At 40.9% G+C, this 20,502-nt stretch overlaps 1 protein-coding gene across 1 annotated transcript in view; it reads left to right on the forward strand.

Moving 5' to 3' along the window:
* The first annotated feature begins 2,562 nt into the window (after positions 1-2,562).
* Positions 2,563-20,502, forward strand: part of LOC126297508 (fez family zinc finger protein erm-like) — a 193,281-nt gene continuing 175,341 nt past the window's right edge. The window contains exon 1 of the mRNA XM_049988393.1: positions 2,563-2,719. The gene's annotated coding sequence lies outside the window, so the exon portion shown is untranslated. The remainder of the gene's footprint in view (positions 2,720-20,502) is intronic.

The following is a 20,502-nucleotide window of genomic DNA, read 5'->3' on the forward strand; positions in this document are numbered from 1 at the left end:
ATCCCCGTCGTGCTGCCATAATCAAATAGGAAGCCTTTTCACTTGAATCACCCGAGTACATATGACAGCTCTACCAATATACTGCCCTTCTGTACCTCGGTATGTGATACTGCCGCTATCTGTATATATGCATACCGCTATCCCATTACTTTGTCACTTCACTGAACAGCGCAGGTGTAGCGGGCCCGAGAAATTATCCAGGTGCGATAAGAAACGTTTGTGAGCAAGTCTACAGAGAAACACGGCGCGGACTGAGGCCGTGCCCGCGCCAGGACTTTACCAGACGCTACAGGCTCCGAGACGCAACGTTTCACGTTCGAATGAACCCTTGTTGCAGCCAGAGGTGGCAGCTCAGTGGGATCCTGTTTACCCTCAAATCAGCTACAAATTTAATCATGTATCGTTCCTACTGTACTGCTTGTGCACTATGAGCAAAATTTCTTTATTTATTATCTGCCCTATTGTCGCCATTTTAATGACGCGCGGTGCAGAATTTGTGTGCGTGACTGTTTTGCTTAATGTGAAAATGTAGTTCACCCAAAAATTAAATTCGCTTACATCTACATGATTCCTCTGCAATTCCCAAATAGGTACCTGGCGGAGGGTTCATCGAACCACCCCTCTCCCTTATTCCGCAAAAATACAAAACGAGCTGTCCTTTGAAGTTTTTTGATGCCCTCCTTCAGTCCCATCTGATGCGAATCCCACATCGCATAACAGTACTCCGGAAGAGAGCGGACTTTTATGGTGTAAGCTGTCTCTTTAGTAGACCTGCTGCACCTCCTGTACGTTCTGCCAATAAATATCAGCCTTTGGTTTGGTTTACCCTCAACATTATCTATGCGATCGTTCCAATTTAAGTTATTCGTAATTGTGACCTTCAAGTATTTAGTTGAGTTTCAATCTTTAGATTTGCGCGGTTTATGGTATAACAGAAATTTAGGGATTTCTTTTTGATGTTCTTGTGGATGACTTCACACTTTTCGTGATGTAGAGTCAACTTTCTCTGTTTGCACCATATAGATATCTTGTCAAATCGTTTTGATCATCTGATGACTTTACATGCCGGTAAATGATAGCAACATCCATAACACACTAAGAGGGTGCTCAGATTTTTTTCCCAAAATCGTTTATGTAGATTAGGTGGAACAGAGGCCCTGCAAGACTTAGTTGAGGAACGCCAGTTATTACTTCTGTTTTACTCGATGACTTCTCGTCAGTTATTACGAACTGTGACGTTTCTGACGTCCCCTGTCGATAGCACTCATTACATCGTGAGAGTAAAGAGCTAGTTGTATTTCAGAAGAACGATATTTTCCTACTCCGTGTTGGATAGTTGTCAATATATCTTTTCTTTTCCACGTGATTCGTGATGTTCCAGCACAATAAGCACAGTATATGTTCCAAAATCGTACTGCAAATCGACGTTAGTGATATGGGTCTGTAATCCAGCGGATCACTTCTATTTCCTTTCTTCGATATTGGTGTGACTTGTACAACTTTCCAGTCTTTGGGTACAGATTTTTCTACGAGCTAGCGTTTGTAAATGATTACTAAGTATGGAGCTATTGTATCAGCATACTCTGAAAGTAATCTGACTGGTATAATCTGGACCAGAATCCTTGCCTTTCTTAAATGTTTTAAGCTGCTACGTTACACCGAGGCTATCCGCTTCTAAGCCATTCATAATGGCAGTTGTTCTCGATTCGATTTGTGGAATACTTACTTCGTCTTCTTTTGTGAAGGAATTTCGGGAAACCGTTTAGTGACTGCTTTAGTGGCACTGTCATCAATAACATGACCATTGTTATAGCGCAATGAAAGTATCGATTACATCTTGCCACTGGAGTGGTTTACGATAAACTATTAGTTTTCAGTTGAGACAGCCTATCAGTGAGACAGCTCTGTACGGTTAAGAGGAGGACGAAATGCAAAAGGAATATCTGGGAGACCGTGGGAGTGTAGAGATGTGAAGGATACGGTAGACAACGAAAATGACGAAGACCTCGAAATCCGCGACCTTCTTTCAGAACGGAGCCCGAAAATTCGTTTAAGTGCGCGTTCCAGCGAGGCAGGCGCCGTCAGCGCTCCGAATTGGCTCCGCGCTTCGACGTAGACGTCGGCTGGCTATTAGGCAGATGGAGAGGTGAGCGTGTGGCGCTCTTTTTTTGTCGCGGCAGCCGTCGCCGAGGAACGCAGTGGAGCAGGCAGCGGGCGGCCGGCAGGCTGCTGCTTGCACAGCTTAGCAACTAACTAGCCGCGCGTAGAATACTCCTTCCCGGCCGCATTAACACCCCGTAATTATAAATAGATTAATCCCGTCGTGGTATTCGTGCTGCCATTTGAAGGCACGGCTGGCCCCGAGTGGGCCCCGGGGAGGGGGAAGCCCCGCCCCCGCGGCGTACGCCGATTGGCCGCTATGTGGCGGGTCGCGCTCCGCCATTGGGCGCGCCCGACAGCCATTCACGCTCTCGCCCTGCGGCCGGGCCCGGGTCCTCCCTGCCGAGCTAGGAGCACACGCCTATACTAAATATATAACGTCTCACACCTTTGGGCTGCCAACTGCCTGCGGAATTGGTGGAACGATATTTAGGACGCGGCGTCGGCGAAGGCAGAAGCGCAGCAGCTGTCCGCGTCTGCAGCATCGGCGGCGGGCGTCCATCTCCCGGCGTCGCGGGCCTCAGCCGCGGCGCCCACGCGCCGCACCACTCAGCCCTGTGTAAGTACGGCGGGAGGGACACACTGGAGCAGCATCCACTCGCTACAGCTGTCTACATGCTCCCTAACACAATCCCAACAGCAACAAGTTTTATCATCCCTAGTACTACCAATCACAGAGTTTCATACGTCTTCACGGATGGAAACGTACAGTCGTATTTCATTAATACACCGTTACTGCGTTGGCGATTCAGCTGTTTTGATGGCGGTATTTAGTTCAGATGATCGTTTTAGAGCAGTTCGTGTATTGCAGCGTTTCGGTTGATTTGGACTGCCACAAAGACGTCTGAAGATAATACTGTATAATTTCGAAATCGATCGTATTTTTTAAATTTCACCAAGAAAATAGTTGAATCGATTTTCCAATAACAGTTTAGTAGTTCCAAATTTCTTTATCATTCTTAATGATGCAGCCCCTCTCCCCGCCAACTTGAATAACGTATCACAGAGGAAATTAATTACTTCGCCATCCGAGCTCCGCGATCCACCGCGGGGATAAAACATATTGTTCGTAACACCTGAACCAAATCTGTCAACCCATACGGAACACAAACGGTCTTTCCGTGACGATGTAATCGTGTGCCTTTACTGTAATCCAGCTTTCCATTATGATTACCAGTAACTCGTTTCGATTGAATGTTGCAAGGGTTAAAACCGCCATTTGGAGCAACCTGTGCAATATCCTTTGCGACAAATTTCTGAAACAAAAAGGAAATCCGACAGTGTAATATTTACATTTGACCGAAATTCACTCCTGAGGCGGTCAACAGCAGTTAGAAGACAGGACTAATTACTTTTAAGGCAGCGTTTCATCTTGGAGAGAAAAATATGGGGACTGTTCTGCTGTTTGAAAAGGATCTCGTCGTCGTTCCGGAAAGATATCGCCTCGTTTTCTTAGTCCAATTTCTACAACAGAATCGCCTTTGGCCAATATAAATATATCATAGCATTGTGAAGTCTCGGGTCGTTTCGACGTGATTAACGGTGTGCTTTCGGGTGTTGTTTCCATTTTACGGACAAAATTTGGACGACCGACCCCGTCGTTTTCTTAAGATATATAAAAAGGGAAAAACAAATCGTCTGAACACCCGAAACTCACCATTAGTAACAAAACATTACCAACGACTGAGTGTAGGTCATTATTTTTTCACGTGTGCTGCATCTTCCTGTGCCCTCACGAACTGATTGCACGGTTCTGCTGCCGATACGTAATCTCGAACTAGCGGCAAGCGTTTTATCTGCGTATCCGCATTCTCGAGTGATCATTTTCCCCTTTTACTTACAAGCAGTTAGTGATCACCGTATGTGTTTTCACCATAACTGATTATTTATAAACTCTAAAAATTGTTTTTAACGAAATGTTGGCGTCTAGACTGTTGTGAGTAACTTACAGCAAAAATAACGTCAAAGAATTTTTTGTGCTCAGTGTTTTATCTGCAAATGCGAGAGTTTATGTTGGGTCAGCGTCTTCTTACGAGACTGTCGGTGGGACGTTATTAAAAAGGAATAATTCTTCAAAAACAATTACAATATGATTGATCGTTTGGGGAATATACCTGAAATGTCACGGGTGTATGTATTGTATGTTTCGGTAATGTGAAATGTCTAGTAAAGAGTTCGGTGATGGCAAGTCTAGGATATGAAGCGGTAGGGGAGGCTGCACTTGGGACGCTGATGGAGATAGCCTGGCGGGTGTCGCGCCGGCGATGGCCGATACGGCACGCCGAGCCCCTCCCTGCTCTTAACCCTATCAGCTTCGCCTAGCGCGCTATTTCCTGCGCTAATGCGAGCTCCTTACCATCAACCGTCTGCGCTTCGGTTTTCTTTGACAACTGGGGCCTTCTACGAGAAATATTTTACATTCTGAACCCCTGCTAATATTCTATAATGAGCTTTGTTTTGCTTTACACATCACCTACTTGCGATCTAACTGGAAGGAGCTACAGATGATTCCAGCTGACAAAGTAAGGCTGTCACATATGCGTCCATCTGCTTGACTACCCTGCAATTCATGCTTAAGTATTTGAAAGAGCATTCGTAGAACCACTTTCAGACAATTTTTCGGCAGTTCCATTCTCGAACGGCACGTGGGAAAAATGAACACCTAAATCTTTCAGTGCGAGCTCTGACTTCTCTTATTTCATTTTGATCGTCATTTATTCCTGTGTAAATGGGATTCAACAAAATATTCTAGCAGTCGCAGGAGAAATCTGGTGATTGGAACTTAGTGAATAGATCTCGCATAACGAAAAACGCTTTCGTTTTAATGATAGCCATCCCAACTCGTGCGTCATACTCGTGACACTCTCCCCACTATTTCGCGATAAGACGAAACGAGCTGCCCTTTGCCTGAATTTCTTCTGCGTCGTCCATAAATACTATCTGGTAAGATAATCTATCCCAGAAGAGGACGGACAGGCATAATTTAGGCAACTCTTCAGTAGATTCGTGCAACTTCTAAGCGTTCGACCAGTAAAACGCAGTCATTTGTTTGTCCTCCTCACAGCATTTTCCATGTGACGGTCCCCATTTAAGTTGTTCGTTGGCTACTTGCATTTAAAATGCGTGGAGAATGGTGCGACCAAAAACTTTTACGCATTACATAAATAGCAATATGAAAGCAAGGACACACTCAACTCATAGATTGATACGTCGTAGTAGAATTATATAGATTCTAGTTTGCCTCTCTATTATGAACTCATATAGATATTTGTAATTTATTCTGAATAGGGTTTATGCATCTGTAGAAAGTCAAATCCCAGCTTTACCCACTCATTTCTTCAATCTTAGAAACAGATGGTTAAATTCCTCGTGTGTGCCACAATCACAAAGCGCTGGGACTCTGCTGATACCACATAGTTGTCGGTGAAATTAATCAATTCTGAAGCAAGCTGTGTGGCAACCATTATTTTGTAACTGTATCTATATTTTTCATAGAATTTAGGTTACGAACAGCGCAACAACGTAGAACGGCTGTCAACAGGACTGGACTCTACAACTTACCATTCTGGTGGTATCATACTGTCTTGTTTTCACTTACCGGTACGTTAGCTAATTCCAATGTATTTTCTGGCACAGTAGCTTCTGCCACCGTTTTTTGGGAATCACCGCTGAAATGGCGTGTTTGGACATGATCAGGTGGAAACCGAAACAAAGACATGTAAGGCACTGAACCACTGAAAAATGTTTGTAAATAAAGGACTAAAGCTGAGGATCAGCCGTTAACGCTCTTTGTCCTTTTGTTTTCTTACTGGACGCTGCTTGTATACTTGTATGACTCCATCGTGGAGATAATTTTTGGTAGCCTTATTCTGACGGCAGGCTGAAGAGGTAGTAGGGTAAGTTTTTGACGTGGAAACGTGTTCGTGCTCGCCTCAGGTCGCAAAAAGCAACACAAAGTTAAGTCGGGTCTGCCATCTTTCTCCTGTATCCCCATCCTGCCTCAAACGGTTACAGTTTGCAATATTTTTCTGGCTTTCCGTTCATGAATGCTCATTGTACGACGACCCTGCAACGGTCAGCGTACTTTCACGAAACTACTGACGCAGTTCAACGTCGCATTACAGGCATTGTCAGCAGCTGGTCGAAGGAAATTTACTTCTGGATGCAGGAAATTTCCTTCTGGATGCAGCGATATAATTTTACAGGTTTCCGACGTTCGCAAATATAGGCGAAGCCGGTGAAAAGTTAAGTAAAGTTTGCTAAGGCTCTTATGCTTTGGTTTACATTTGTACAAAAACCTGTAAAATGTTCTAAAGAATTGTGTCAAGTATTTGGTAAATAACATATTTTAAATTGCTCCCTTACAGAACCAGGGACCGTACCAAGAGTTATATTGTTATTGTGCGCTATTTTTCCGCTTACTCAAACAGGCTATTAGGAGATACATGCGATATCTCAACGTGCTATACTAACAAAGCAGTTCCTCGGTGCCAACCACCACACAGACGGGCAACTGCTAAAAGAAGGTAAAATTTTTTAAATGCATTTAAAATCTCTTCGTTTCCATTGCGGTTGTAAATCCGTGTGGAAACTATTGTTAGGTATCGGAATGTGAAGCGTATGTCACTTCTTTTCAGTCACCATACAAACGTCAGTGTGATAGCTCAACCGCAAAATATGGGCTTCATAGGTTGTGAATAAACCTTCGACGATGACACCGTTCGGCCAGAGCTCACGTGTAAACTGTATATTCTCTCCAAATCATAGGCCTACTGTGTTGTGATTTTGTCTGTCCCAAATGACCGTCTTTGAGACTGAATGAAATGCTTCTAAATGCTAGCAAGACGCATTTTGGATTATTTATTTTTTAAGGATTCTCAGAGGTCAATTGTACATGATCTGGAGTGATATAAACAACAGCTATGTGGAAATAATTATTTAACACGTTTTTGACGTTAGATTCTGATTTTAGATTGTAAGCAACTTCTAGTGAATATATTTCCCGGACGCGACAGTAGAAAAACTTTGTGGTGTTGAATACTGTACGGTTTGCCTGTTGCATTCACACTTCACTTCCCAGACTTTATATCCCTTCGACATTGGTGAAATTATTTGCAAATAGGATGGGACAAAATGTAGCTCTGTTATTTCAATTCTCGGAAAGGATTTATTCGAATAAATTAAGTCAGGAAGATCAGGATAGCGTTATGTCCTGTACTCCCTGCGAGGAGGCCAATCATTTATGTATTCACTTAATTCCCGTGGCAAGACTAGGGACACAGAGCATCTGACCAGCCATCCTTCACAAATTCTTCTAATGTGAAATATTGCTTAACTGTTTTTCCAAGCGTTTATACCGTCAGACGCACTCCTCTGTTTCCACGATTTGTTGACTTTATTTTATTTTAAATTTGTGGCTGGATGCCATGCCTATTGCTTCAGTTGTCGGTCAACCCAAGGGAAGGAAGGCTTGTCCTGTGTATCGAGTAAACGGGTTGCTCTGCGTTAGTATATTTTAATTGTTGGTGTAGCGTATTTTCTGGGGTGGACACGGGTACTAGCCCAGAATTTGCCTGAACGGTTGTGAAAAACCACATACATGGGCTGTTCAGAAAGAAAGGAACGATCGATCACGAAATGGAAACCACGGTGAAAATCCGAGGAAGCTTTGCACAGATGTGGTGGGCAGTGTGTCTAGCATGCCCGTAGACAGATCGCGACACGCCGCTCCTCCCAGCTCTGGGCGCTCAGTGAGCCTAAAAAATAGTGTACGGCTGGCTGGCGAGAGATTTCGCGTGATTTCTTGCAACCCCACAGAAAGCAACTGCCACACAGTTCCTTCTTCACGACAGTCCTTGGCCGCACAGTGCAGGACCAATGAGGACGCTCCTGCACAGGTTACGATGGGGAGAGTTTGATCGCCCCTCATTCAGCCCGGAACTGACTCAATCTGATTTTCATCTCTGCTTAAATGAAGACAGCGTTTTGGCACTGAAAACGAGCTGCAAGCCAGCGTAGAAAATTGCCAGAAAGCACTAGAGATTGCCTTTTATGACGAGGGTATCGGAAAGTCGGTTACGCTACGACGGATGTCTACGTCGGAGCGGAGACTTTGGAGAGAAGTAGGTGGAAGGTGTAGCTAACTGTTACGAATAAAACAGTTTTGATTTTCACTGCGATTTCCATTTTGACCGATCGTTCGTTACTCTCGGAATAGTTTTCGTAAGATCCACTGCTACGATCGCCGGTGCAGAAGGCAAACGGCCGCTAATCCGCAGTGCGGATGTGATAAGGGGCTGATGTACCTCTCGACAGTAACGTGCTGCCCTTAGATCGCACAATATTTCTTAGATTACGTGATAAGTTAAGAGGAGACCGCTACACCGTGCTGCACAGACTACTAAATATGGCCGTTGCTGACGCGATCGCTTAGCATAACTCACAATCAGTTTCCGTCCGACCACGTAAAAGAAAGCGCGCGAATGGTTGTGGCATTTCTGGGTGCCGCCGACGGAACTGTGGGGAAGTGGTACGTCAAGAACACGGACAGGGAATCGACATTTCCGGCGCCCGTAAGACTGCCGACAAGTTGACGGCGGCGCGCGAATGAAAAGCCGGCGCGCTAATAGCGCTGGCGCTATTAATAACGGGTCCATTGAGCGCTCCGACCGGCAATTTCCTGACGCGGGGGCGCTGCTTGCGTTTTCTCACCCGCTGCACATCAGCGGAGCCGCTCTGCCCGCAACTAACCACATTACGCTGCGACACAGTTCGCTTCCCTCACCCCTACTCCCTGTACCAGTTCTCAATGAGAGCTTCTTTCCTCCCACTTCCGCTATAAAAGGGCTTATAATTCTTTATCAAATCCGTACACATAATTTACAGTATTAGACGATTGCCGAATAACCACAGGCAGCCTCATCCATCATCTGGGAGTACACGTACGGAGTGATTTAAAGCGTATCGACCTCAGAACATTAATTGTACGAAAGGCACATGCGTCGCTTAATCCTTCAATCGGTACACACAGAAATACTGAGATGAAAAAGAGTTAAGTTACTTAAATTAGATGTATATGATCGTGTGAACTGTTTTACATACACTGTTTCAAAATACAGTATGTAACCTGTAAGTATCTTTGCCAAAAAAGGCGCATGAGCGCTACGACAAATGTGTTACAATGTTGTTCCTGTGTTTGCTAAAATCGTTACATTTGCACTATTGCATGTGAAATGCCCTCCTTTTTACTTACAAAGCACAGAATAATTCAACTTTTTCCCCCTTTTACTGTTGATTGTCCCTTAGGGCAAAGTCTACAACTTCCCTTTTTGCCCATACTCTGGTTAGTGAACAAAACTGGCATATCGTATATCATTGACTGACACAGGAGCTCCTGTTTATTCCTTCTTCTGATCTTGTTGTCCATCCGACTCTCAAAGCCACGTTTCGTCTTCCAGAAAAGATAAGCTCATTTGCAATGTCTGAGCTATGAATACCCTAACACACTTGTTCAATAATGCACCTTCGAGACATCCTCTTTCCGTTTATAAGCATTTTCGATTGCACAATGCCGGCCTCTGGTGGCCGAGCGGTTCTAGGCGCTACAGTCTGGAACCGCGCGACCGCTACGGTCGCAGGTTCGAATCCTGCCTCGGGCATGGATGTGTGTGATGTCCTTAGGTTAGTTAGGTTTAAGTATCTCTAAGTTCTAGGGGACTGATGACCTGAGATGTTAAGTCCCGTAGTTCTCAGAGCCATTTGAACCATTTTGCATTGCACTGAAAACATCTACATAACAGTGCCAATACCGACGGTATGTAAAGAGCATCTTGTTTGGAATCAAATTCGTTCCATTCACTCGCGGTACTTGCCTCTGACAGGAGTAATAGATCACCCATGACCTGAAGCTTACTAGTATTGCTCCATTCTGTTTCTGGTTTGTTTTACCGGTAGTGTTAGTTGTATGTCAACAATGATACACAACAGTTTGGGTAGGTTCATTGAAGAAGAGTTGTCGTATATGCACCTTGTGTATGGAGTCACTGAATGCACGACTTGTTACGTCCGTGTCCAGCAGTTCAGGCGGGCGCTGTGGTTGCTGGTACTATACTCCCATGCGTTTGTTTGATGTAGGTGTAACCCACATGACTCACTAGCCCGAACGCCACACATTCATGTTCCCACGATTATTTGGTAGCACCTGAAGATGAACTCTATGCTTCGAAACTGATCGTGGAATAAATTAAGAAATTACTAGCAACTGAAGCGGATTTTTATTCTATAAATATTTTACCCAGTTGCGGATGTTCAACTCATCAAATATTTTGAAACCATAACTACATTATAATTCTGCAACGAGCCATCGGGGAACAGAAGTCGCTAATTCGCAAATACTCAGAAAATTTCACTGAGCAACCTTCGAAGTTTTGTCGGTGTAGTTCGGGTTCGCCCTGTGTGTTTTAATGGTAGACGTCTAACATCTGTTTGTATTTTTGATTTCATTGCCCCTATACATATTTAAATATTCATTACACACATATCAAATGGTGATTCTCCACTGTTGACTGATGACATGTTCGTACCTCCGGCACTTCTGTTCATGAATAATTGGGGAGGACGGATGAACCATAATGAAAAACGAAATGTAGCACTGCTAAACGCCCTAAATATAATAATGCTTGCTTCATTGTTTCTCTGCAATGAAATCCTTTTATATACGTACTCATATGATCGCAAAAAATGATGAATAGATACAGTCTCCACAGAGACACTCTTTATCGGAGCTCTCCTCTTCAGATTAATCCACATTATGAAAACAAAACTGCTGCTAAAGATTACATTTTTTATACAAATATGAGAAATATGTACACTATAATATGAAAGAAGGAAATCGAGACGTTTTTAATGAATGGCTTTATTCATAACGAAAGAGTTACCAGCCACTGAAGTGATATTATGTTTCAATCAATTTATTGTTTATTTGCATTACGGGTTTCGAACAGTCAGTCAAATGGCTGCAGCAGGCTTACATCTACTGGGTGTAATCTGACTGCTGCAAGTTTAATTGTAACCTCGGTGTTCAACAAAAAAATTAAATAATCAGGATCAGAAATCAAGGCGAAAATGAGAATAAACGCTACAGTGATAACGCCCCAGGTTTCTTCATTTATTTATTTTTGTAGAAATCTGTGTCTACATTTTCATTAGCACTTTAGCACAAAAAAATGAGTGATTATATTTGTGTGATGCCATATAACAGCATATTGTGTATTGACAATGACACAGATATTACTTGGAGACTGGAAATTAGCTTTACGTTTATTTCCAGTATGTCTTTTTTTTTATACAGCACTATCTAATGGGGGAAAAATGCAAGAAACGATTGAATTTATCCCTCGTAACTATACTGGAAGCTTAAAAGTAATTTAAAAATGTCTTCAGTTTTTAGGACGATAGCTGTTGCAAAATAATTTAGTTCATAATTTTATTAAGACTCAAACAGCAATAGCCACCGTGTTTGTTACTTCCGTTTCTATTCCCTGTGAAAAACTCCCTCTCCACAACTAAACCATTTTCACGTTATTACAAAACGAATTACTCAATATGAATTACAATGACGAGATTGCACAGTAGCTAATCGTAGAGACAAGACTGTCGAATGAAGAATTTTCTTAGCCGTGTCTGGAGTCAAGCCCAGACCAATCTTCAGATTAAACGCTGTTTCTTAGGCTGAGGAATGTCCCTGTCTCACGAGTCAATATGATGCATCTGTATGATTTCAATGAAACGACAATTTCTCTGCAGAAGGAACTGAAAGTAGCATTAAGAGCGCTCATTCCAGAAAGTCGACAATGTTTACTGGGTTCTTAGTTTACTATTTTTTCGCCCTTAAATTAATAGGCAGGCGCAGAGTTCTTCTATGACTAAGCGAAAACAACGACATTTTAAATTTGTTAGAGTTTCCAAAATTAGACTGCCTTATACCTACGGTATCATTTGTTAGTGAAATATACCTTATCTGTTGGATCAGGAACCACATTTTCTGCTTTTATTAAACCACCAGCTATAACTTACAAATTGTTGGTCTCTGGAGAAACAAAACACTAATTTTCTACGTCCGTTTTGCGTTGGTTGTATCTTGAATACAGTTTAGTAATCCCCTTTATATGAGCGTGTATTCTGTGCCATAAAGAAACAGATTTCCCCCTTTTATCCTTTCTTTGGCAAAACACGCGTAGAAAAATAACTATGCTGTTTTTGTTGTTTTCGAACGCCACTTCAGACAGAATTTCAAACAGATAAAATACTGTGATGAATAATAACACAAATTATACTTAGTTTACGAAGAGATCGTTGTGAAAGAATGGGAGGCGGGTTCCTATTTTGAAATTATATACTGCTCATCGAAAATCTAAATAGACATTTGACGCCTTACACCACCAGTAAAAAGTCCATGGTATTGGTTGGCTTCTTCAGTGTAAAAATGTGTACAAGGTTCTTAGCGTATCATACGTAATTCCTGAAAAAATAAGCAAAATAGAGGATAATCTCTTATTGATTTTCTTAAAATTTTTTGTTGGGTTATTAAACTGCAGAAGCACCGAAGAAAACTGAGTTGTTGGTCTTTGGTTGCTTACAGAATTAAAATTTATGGTAGTTAAATAATAGTGCAGAGAAACCCCCAAAACATTTACTTAAGTCTGTCTGGTCTCCAATAGAAATTTAAAACCTGCACTACAAATCAAAACACTTACAAGCCATTTCTGAAGCTTGCGATCTATGTATGTATACAGACAATAAATAGCCCCGCAAAAGTATTATGAGAGATTGAAGAGATGAAATTTTACGGAGAATATAAATCAAAATTAATTTCTTCACTTGTAGTTGGCATGTCTTCAGCAGCAGAAAAACACATTCTGTTTCCTACCATATTTTACTAATTTAGCTTACTTATATTGTGTCGTTAGCAGATGTGGTTTTCTTGCTTCTCAATCGTTATTGCACCAATGTCTGGAAACAGAAGTAATTTTTGTTTTGTCTTCGTGAAACTATAACGTTTATCCATTTTTATGCTTGAGGAGTAGGTTTTCATAGAATTATGATTGACGAGGTAGTTCAGAGTACACTGTTAGCTGATACAAAACATCTGAAATTTTAAGATTCAATCCCTTGTTTTCTATCAAATCAAGCAAGATACAACATACAGAAATTAGTTCCCCATAGCAATAATTTCGACTATACGTACGCCTAATAATTTTGACGTCCTGTCACATTTAGGAGACAATGTTTAGTCTACGTTAGCTTATAGTGCCTCGGAAGAAATCGTTACCACCAAGAACATCCAAGTGATGATACGTTTCTCAAGTTTCAATTTTTCAGGCTATACACCTCACAACAGACAGTAATTACGACTCTAGAAGTTGTCTTACTGTACCAAAAAGTAAATTGGACATTAGCACAACACGAAATTACGGGTCTTGTTAAGGTGATGTATTACATGTGAAGTGATATAGTAGCTACCTGTTTCTAAAAATGAAACACGAATGTATCTATTTATCTTATGGTCCCCGACACTTTCTTTAAATCAAGTTGTGAAGTTGTTAATATAATTAACAGCAATATCTTGAGTGTTACTAAACATGCGCTGTAGTAAATAAACAAATAAACTCCTAGCTTTCGTTTGAGTGGAAGTGATAAACACGGTGTACTACTGATATGGCCAATTAACATTTGAAACCTCGCAAAACACTTGACAGATTACTAGACAAACTCTTGATTACCGGGAAAATATTATCAGTGACATAAAATGAAAGAAATTTTAAAGTCCCAAACAGATAGTTTTTATCCCTAAAATATTTCTCTAAACTGGTTTATATTAATTAGACCCTTACTACTACAGGAAAATTATTGAAGTTCTTCACCGTTTTCATTGGAAATGAACGATAACCCACAAATCAAATATGTGCCCACATAACTACATAATCTCTTTATAACTTGTGTGTTACTGACCGGTGATGCAACGGGACGTTTATTACTATACAATTGGTATGAGGATAAATATTAGAATTCACAAAACTTTCCACCATGCACTGATTAAATTGAGGAGAAAATTAAAGCTGAAATATCACTCCGACAGCAAAATAGCAGCTTATGGTATACTCATTTGACAAGTAGCTTCCGCATTACCTGGTATTACTCGAACTGTTATTCTGACTGAATTGAAACACAGCCACAGTGAAACTGATTACGTAGGTGCCAATATTGTACGCGTAGCCTGAAACGTTAACGTTATATCGTTATGCTATTATATTTCTGATAAAATTTCAACATAAACAGTGTGTAACTGCAGTAATAAACGTTGACAAGTTTACATCACTCCAGTTAGCAGATCGAAACTAAAGCATTTACGATGACTTTCAAGAATTATGTGAAACTCCAGAGCAATATAATTTGTGATTATTTAAACAGGTGAGCAGTTTGTAATGGTTTACTTCATGAAAGTAATATGCTCCTGTTTTCAACCTTAAATCAATAGAACAGCTACGACGAAAACATTTTCTATGTCTTTCGTATCGGCAAAATTTAGTAGGAAGCGCCATCTATAAATATCTTCTTATGAGTTTGCCGTTAAACGTAGTGAGAAAGCAAGATTCCGTTTCTTACCCCACACAGCACTTGCCTACGGGTAGTTAAGCCGTGTCCAGTAACAAGTAAATCACATGAGATAACTTAAGACATATTCTATCACGCGACAGGAAGACAATAAACTATATAGTTTTTACTGACGGAAGCCTAATAATAATTGTTATTTACGTAACGAGTAAGACGAAAATTAAAGAACCATAGAATATAGTGATTTTTTTTAATCCAGTGATTCAGAACATAATGTAAAGAGAAGTACTTACGCGAATTTGGTTGATCAGCACGTTTTGACATTATATGAAATAAGGTGATGGATATTTTGGCACAGCTGAATTTAGCAGAACTGCATAACATGTACCGCCACAGCTACCACGTCTTTCCTGGTTGCAAATAGTCACGTTAAAAGCAGAAACACTGCCCCTTCCCACAAGTTCCTCTTATGTTTAGTTTATGACAGCATATAGAAAAGCCCGTTTTTAGCACTTTCCCCTCAAAAGACAAAATTCTTTTAAACGAGAGAAAAATAGGTCATAAAAATTAAAGCTGTTCCAATTACTATATTAGTGCAGAATACACTGAGAATTGATACTGTTGCTAGCCGTTGCGTAAGTCTGAAGCGCATAAACAAATACAAATAATAATTAGTTTTTCACTGTTTACAGAAATGAAACGAGAGTTGATACTTAAAAAATAGTTTATCGCTTACACAATACGAGTTGCGCATACTTTGGACTAAAAGGAAGCAATCGTGCGATACGAAAATATTATAGAACCTTTTCATACTTTTGGCTCTCTTTGTTCATGTATTTTTCAGTCATTTCTCAGTAGACTCAATATAATAGCACGCAATCAGAATATCCCGGGTACAGTGGATAATATCGTATCAATAGATTTCTTCTTTGAACACAGCTTTTTCCATGTTTATTCTGTTAAATATCTCATCTTTCCCTTCATCGCCAAAAGAACATTTTAAATGCATCCAATCGCCTTTCTTCGCATTTTCTTGTCGTGCATAACTCACTCGCTCCAAGTTTAGGATTTTAGACTTTTCGTTCTTAATGCCAGACCGATGTCTGACCGCAGTGAAGTGTTTTACCGGAAGAAAGAACTGTTCACCACCTTTGTTAGTCTACTTTTTCCGTTAGATTCGTTAGCTGTATTATTAAGTACAATGATCATGTTTGCAGATATAATGTTAGTACCGAATAAATGAATTTAAGAGAAAATCTGTTTGATTTACCTTGAGGTTAACGTGTACCTTATCGATGTTGTTTCATTTCAAAGATAGAGAGGCTAGTCAAACATCTCATGATCGAAGATTAGCGTTATAGAAAACATACTTCTATTTTATGATTGTCTGGGAACTTCAGCTTCCTAGGTATTGCTTTCAAATGACCTGCCTACCCGTTCAGGGTGACGTCATAAAAGATATCGGCCGTAACTGTCTTTGAACAAACGCAGCGCGCATGGGGACCTTCGCCCGTTAGCTGATTGCCGTGGCGAGACAGGATGCGTCCACCTACCCCACTTGCCAAGTTAGTAGGCCTGCCTCTGCCAGCCACAACTAGCCTGAAACAGTAAAAGGAAACGAATAAAGTACTGCGATCCACAACTCCCTCACTATAAGACGTTACAGTGACAGTGAAGCTGTAACAATGAGCAAATATTGTTTCATATCGAGAGATCGATCAAACACGGGATTGCGCTCTAATAGCACATTTCATTTTATCTTAGACCACGTAATTCGTTCAACATACATTCATAGAAATTGGTTTGAAATGTTCTCTAAACCTTTGATGAAAGCGTACGAAATTAGGAAAGTATGTGCCGAAATGAAGAAAAATACACCGCATTAGTGGTGCATTAAATACTATTACGATCGTAATGGCAGGAGTGATTACGAACGGCCAGAGCGTTCATTTTAGGTAAAAGATAGAGAAAGATTCAGCAAAGCAGTTAATATTATGTTGTGAATCGACAGTGTCAATAAGATTATAAACAAACTGCATGGAAAGATATTTATGATCCTCTTTTGCCGTTTGTATATAAGAAATATTTCGGCAAGACGAGTGTTTCTGCTGCTGCCGTTGTTCACAACAGGGTTCTCCAGCAGCGGCACTGCCTAAGTCAGTTTTCAATGTGATGTGTCAAGCTTGATAAATCATTCATAAATTAATTCCATCTTAGAGGTAAGAAAACATTGGAAAACATTATTTTCTCCTTACGAACGTGCTCAAAAGAGAACGAACGTCGTTGTATTTGCTGGAAATACTATGCCACGGAATGTCCTAATTACAGAGCACCCGCGGAATCATAAATAGATCACAGATTCACGTTTTGCCTTTTAATTGGGCCTCTTCCCTATGCATTACTCTCTCTCCTGCACGTCTTTAATTGTGATTAAATTGGCTAATTGAGCTACAATCGCTACGTGATTCACCCATACACTTCTTCACATTTTGCTCTTTGTGACTATTTTATCACATTTAGCTGTAATGGGAGGAATTCACTTACAATGAAGCGGACGTGTCCAAGTCGATGTGCTACTTGGTAGAACTCGAGAATTTTAACTATTGGAAACATGCAATGAGTAACAAGTCTGTTTGACAAACTGGATTTAAGATTTTTAAAAAATATCTTTGAACGTTCTTTTGGACACGTTTTTGTCTTTAAGGCCGTAAAATGTTGTCAAATGATGACTGTGTTAGTCGAAAACCAGTTAACAATTTAACTCGAACTGACATTAGAATTTGTGTAAACAGTTTTATAAAGGAGTGATGGAAGAATCCATTAGTATAATAATCTAGATTTTATTTAAAACATTTTCTTTTTACAGTGTAACTATCACTGGCTTATGGCAGATGAAGGGTACACACTGCCTTTCGGTTACCACGATTTAAAATATTGGTATCGCCGAAGATATCTGCTGCACTGCTACCAAAATGTAGACGTAATGTCAAGTAGCTAGACAAGTTGTCATTATTAAGATTAGTCGGATCAAACCGTCCACAGTTCGGTTTCGCATTTGTTCAATCAGTGGCTGGAGATGCATTACAGCTTTGTGTTATAATGTTTGGCATATCTGTAAAGACATACAAAAATGAACTTGCTTACATGCTTTTTGTTGGTTACCCAGTTTCATTATTTCTGAAAAATGTTCCTCTGATGATCTTAACATTTAAACAAAGTGACATTCTATCTGGTCACTTTTTATATTCCGAAATTTGTTTAAGGCTCATCCGCTTTCAAATGCTTCGTAAAAGAAGGTGAGAAGCAGAGCCGGTTATGACTTGGCCCCCTTCTGCGTCAATCTTGAGTGAATGTAGCCTTGTCTGAGTGCCTGAACTGTGACCCTTAAAGTCCGACGTCCCTGACCGTTTGATTTAGCGTCACAGCCACGTTGCGTAAACAGAAGTTGAAGTACAGGCGGTGCCGCATCAGCCATCCAGCAAGGAATTCAACTTTGAAACTCACACTGAATACACTGTATATTTTCGAAGCTATCGCATCACATATTCCAGAGTAAAGTCACATCTCGCGAAAACCTATATTGTTAGTGCATGAGATAATGAATTAACACGGACTCCTGAAAGATGCAGTAAGAACACGCACTACTAGGGTTCTCAGCATTTCATGACTTGACACAGTAACAATTTTTCGCTTCTGTTTGTTCGGCATGGAGGCTTGTAGAGCTATGTTGGCCTATTCCCAATAAAATTAATTCATCTGAATGCAATTACGGACACATTTAAGTACCCTGGCAACGGCTGAAGTATTCTATCAAAGACATTGGATATCGCTCGCAGGGAATTCACGTAATGCACCAAAAGCTTACAGGGATGAATTACGAAAGGTTCTTGACCAACACATTTTTTGTTTACTTGAATGATATACCACTGGCGGGCAGCCTATGGACGCCATTCAAGCAATATGGCACTCTTGTGAATATCAGCGTTTGTGCTCTAGCGTAACTTAAGTTTGGGTTCACAGTAAACGTCAACGGAACGTAACGAAACGGCCGGCATCGTCACCGGCAAATTGTGGTATGTTCACACTAGACGTAACATATCTACGTCACTTCGCTTCGACCAATACCGGACGGTGGTAGGTGAGATTACGACAGACAATCAGTGTTAATGAGCTAGCAACGATGAAGTTTTGCAACTTCATACCGGATCGAGAATGGTATGTAGCAGAACTTTTGTGCAGTTTGGCGAACGAGGGGTTGCAGTGGTTAACACAGTGGACTCGCATTCTGGAGGACGATGGTTCAAATCCGAGTCAGCCATCCAGATTTAGGTTTTTAGTGATTTCCCTGAAGTGCCCCAGGCAAATACCGAGATAGTTCTTTTGAGAAGGGTGACACGATTTCCTTCCCCAACCTTTCATAATTCGAGCCTGTGCTTTATCTCTAATAACCTCTCCGTCGACGGAACGTTGAACTGTAATCTCTTCCTTCTTCTGTGAAGTTTGAAAGGTAAGGGATGAGCTGAAGCTGTGAGTTGTGATTGGATAGTCAGTCGGTAGGGAAGGTATCAAGTTCGAACCCCAGTCCAGCGCACAGTTTAATCTGCCAGCAAGTTTCAAATTCAATACCGGATGTTCTTGATCATGTTTTATGGCAAAGTGGTGAGAAGTGAAATAACAGGGGAAGTGTAGTCCAAACATTTCAAAATATCGGCATTTATCTGCAAGCGAAATATGTACAAACAAACACACCAAAATATATGTAAAAGACAATACGTAGAGCCTGTTTACATTATTCATTGTGTTTCTTTTTTCTAAGTACCTTTCATAAAAACAAAAGTATTTTTCTCCTTCAATAGATATCTTTTCACCGTTGAAATAGTTATTTAATACACATTGCTTAATCGATTTATGCTCTCATTTGTGCACAGTGTAGGCTTTTCCTCTGTCCACGTTTTGTAAAATCGGAATTTTTTTCGCATTCATATATCTGCCCCGTCTTGTGGAAGAACACTCAATGGAAAAAATATCCAAGCCGTCGTGCGATATTTGCAACGTGTCGCGAAAACAAAGCGCAGCAATAAAAATAGGATGTATGAAGACGCAGAAAGATGAAATCCATTACTATAACATTAGAAAGCGCGCGACAGTAGCTCAGCTTCCAATGTTAGCAGGCGACGACGTCGTTCTCCCCACCAGCGTTAACGTCAAAACTTCTTCTTCAGCAACCTTGTCGTTGACATGCCCTTCAATCTGGCCCTGTTCTGTTTTTTTTGACGGCTTGTGTACCCATTTAATCTAACCTCACCGCATGTTTTACTGTTGGTTGCATAAAAAAAATAGGTAGTACTTGTGACTGACGAAGCATCTCTTCTAGCACTAACTTCTAAGGCAGTATGCACTGTTCCAGGCGTATTCGAGACAGCCTGAACATGCGAGAGATTCAACCGTCACGTGAAATGAGCCTTCGCTTCTGACATGCTATGCGTAACTGTTTCAACGCGGAAACGAAGTGTTTCTTGACCCGTACGGACATAGACTTTTCTTCTTATTTTTACAAATTCAGTGATGCGACATGTTGTAAATGTGGTTTAGACCGGTATTATGTTACTGTTTATATCTTTTTCTGGTATGTATAGCCCAACGGTTGCATTAATAACAATACGTAGGCCTATGTGTAGATATTCCCGTAATACTACTTCAAGCTGTAAGAGTGATATAAAAGACAATAAC

Source organism: Schistocerca gregaria, chromosome X, assembly GCF_023897955.1.
Source record: "Schistocerca gregaria isolate iqSchGreg1 chromosome X, iqSchGreg1.2, whole genome shotgun sequence".
NCBI classification, from domain to species: domain Eukaryota; kingdom Metazoa; phylum Arthropoda; class Insecta; order Orthoptera; family Acrididae; genus Schistocerca; species Schistocerca gregaria.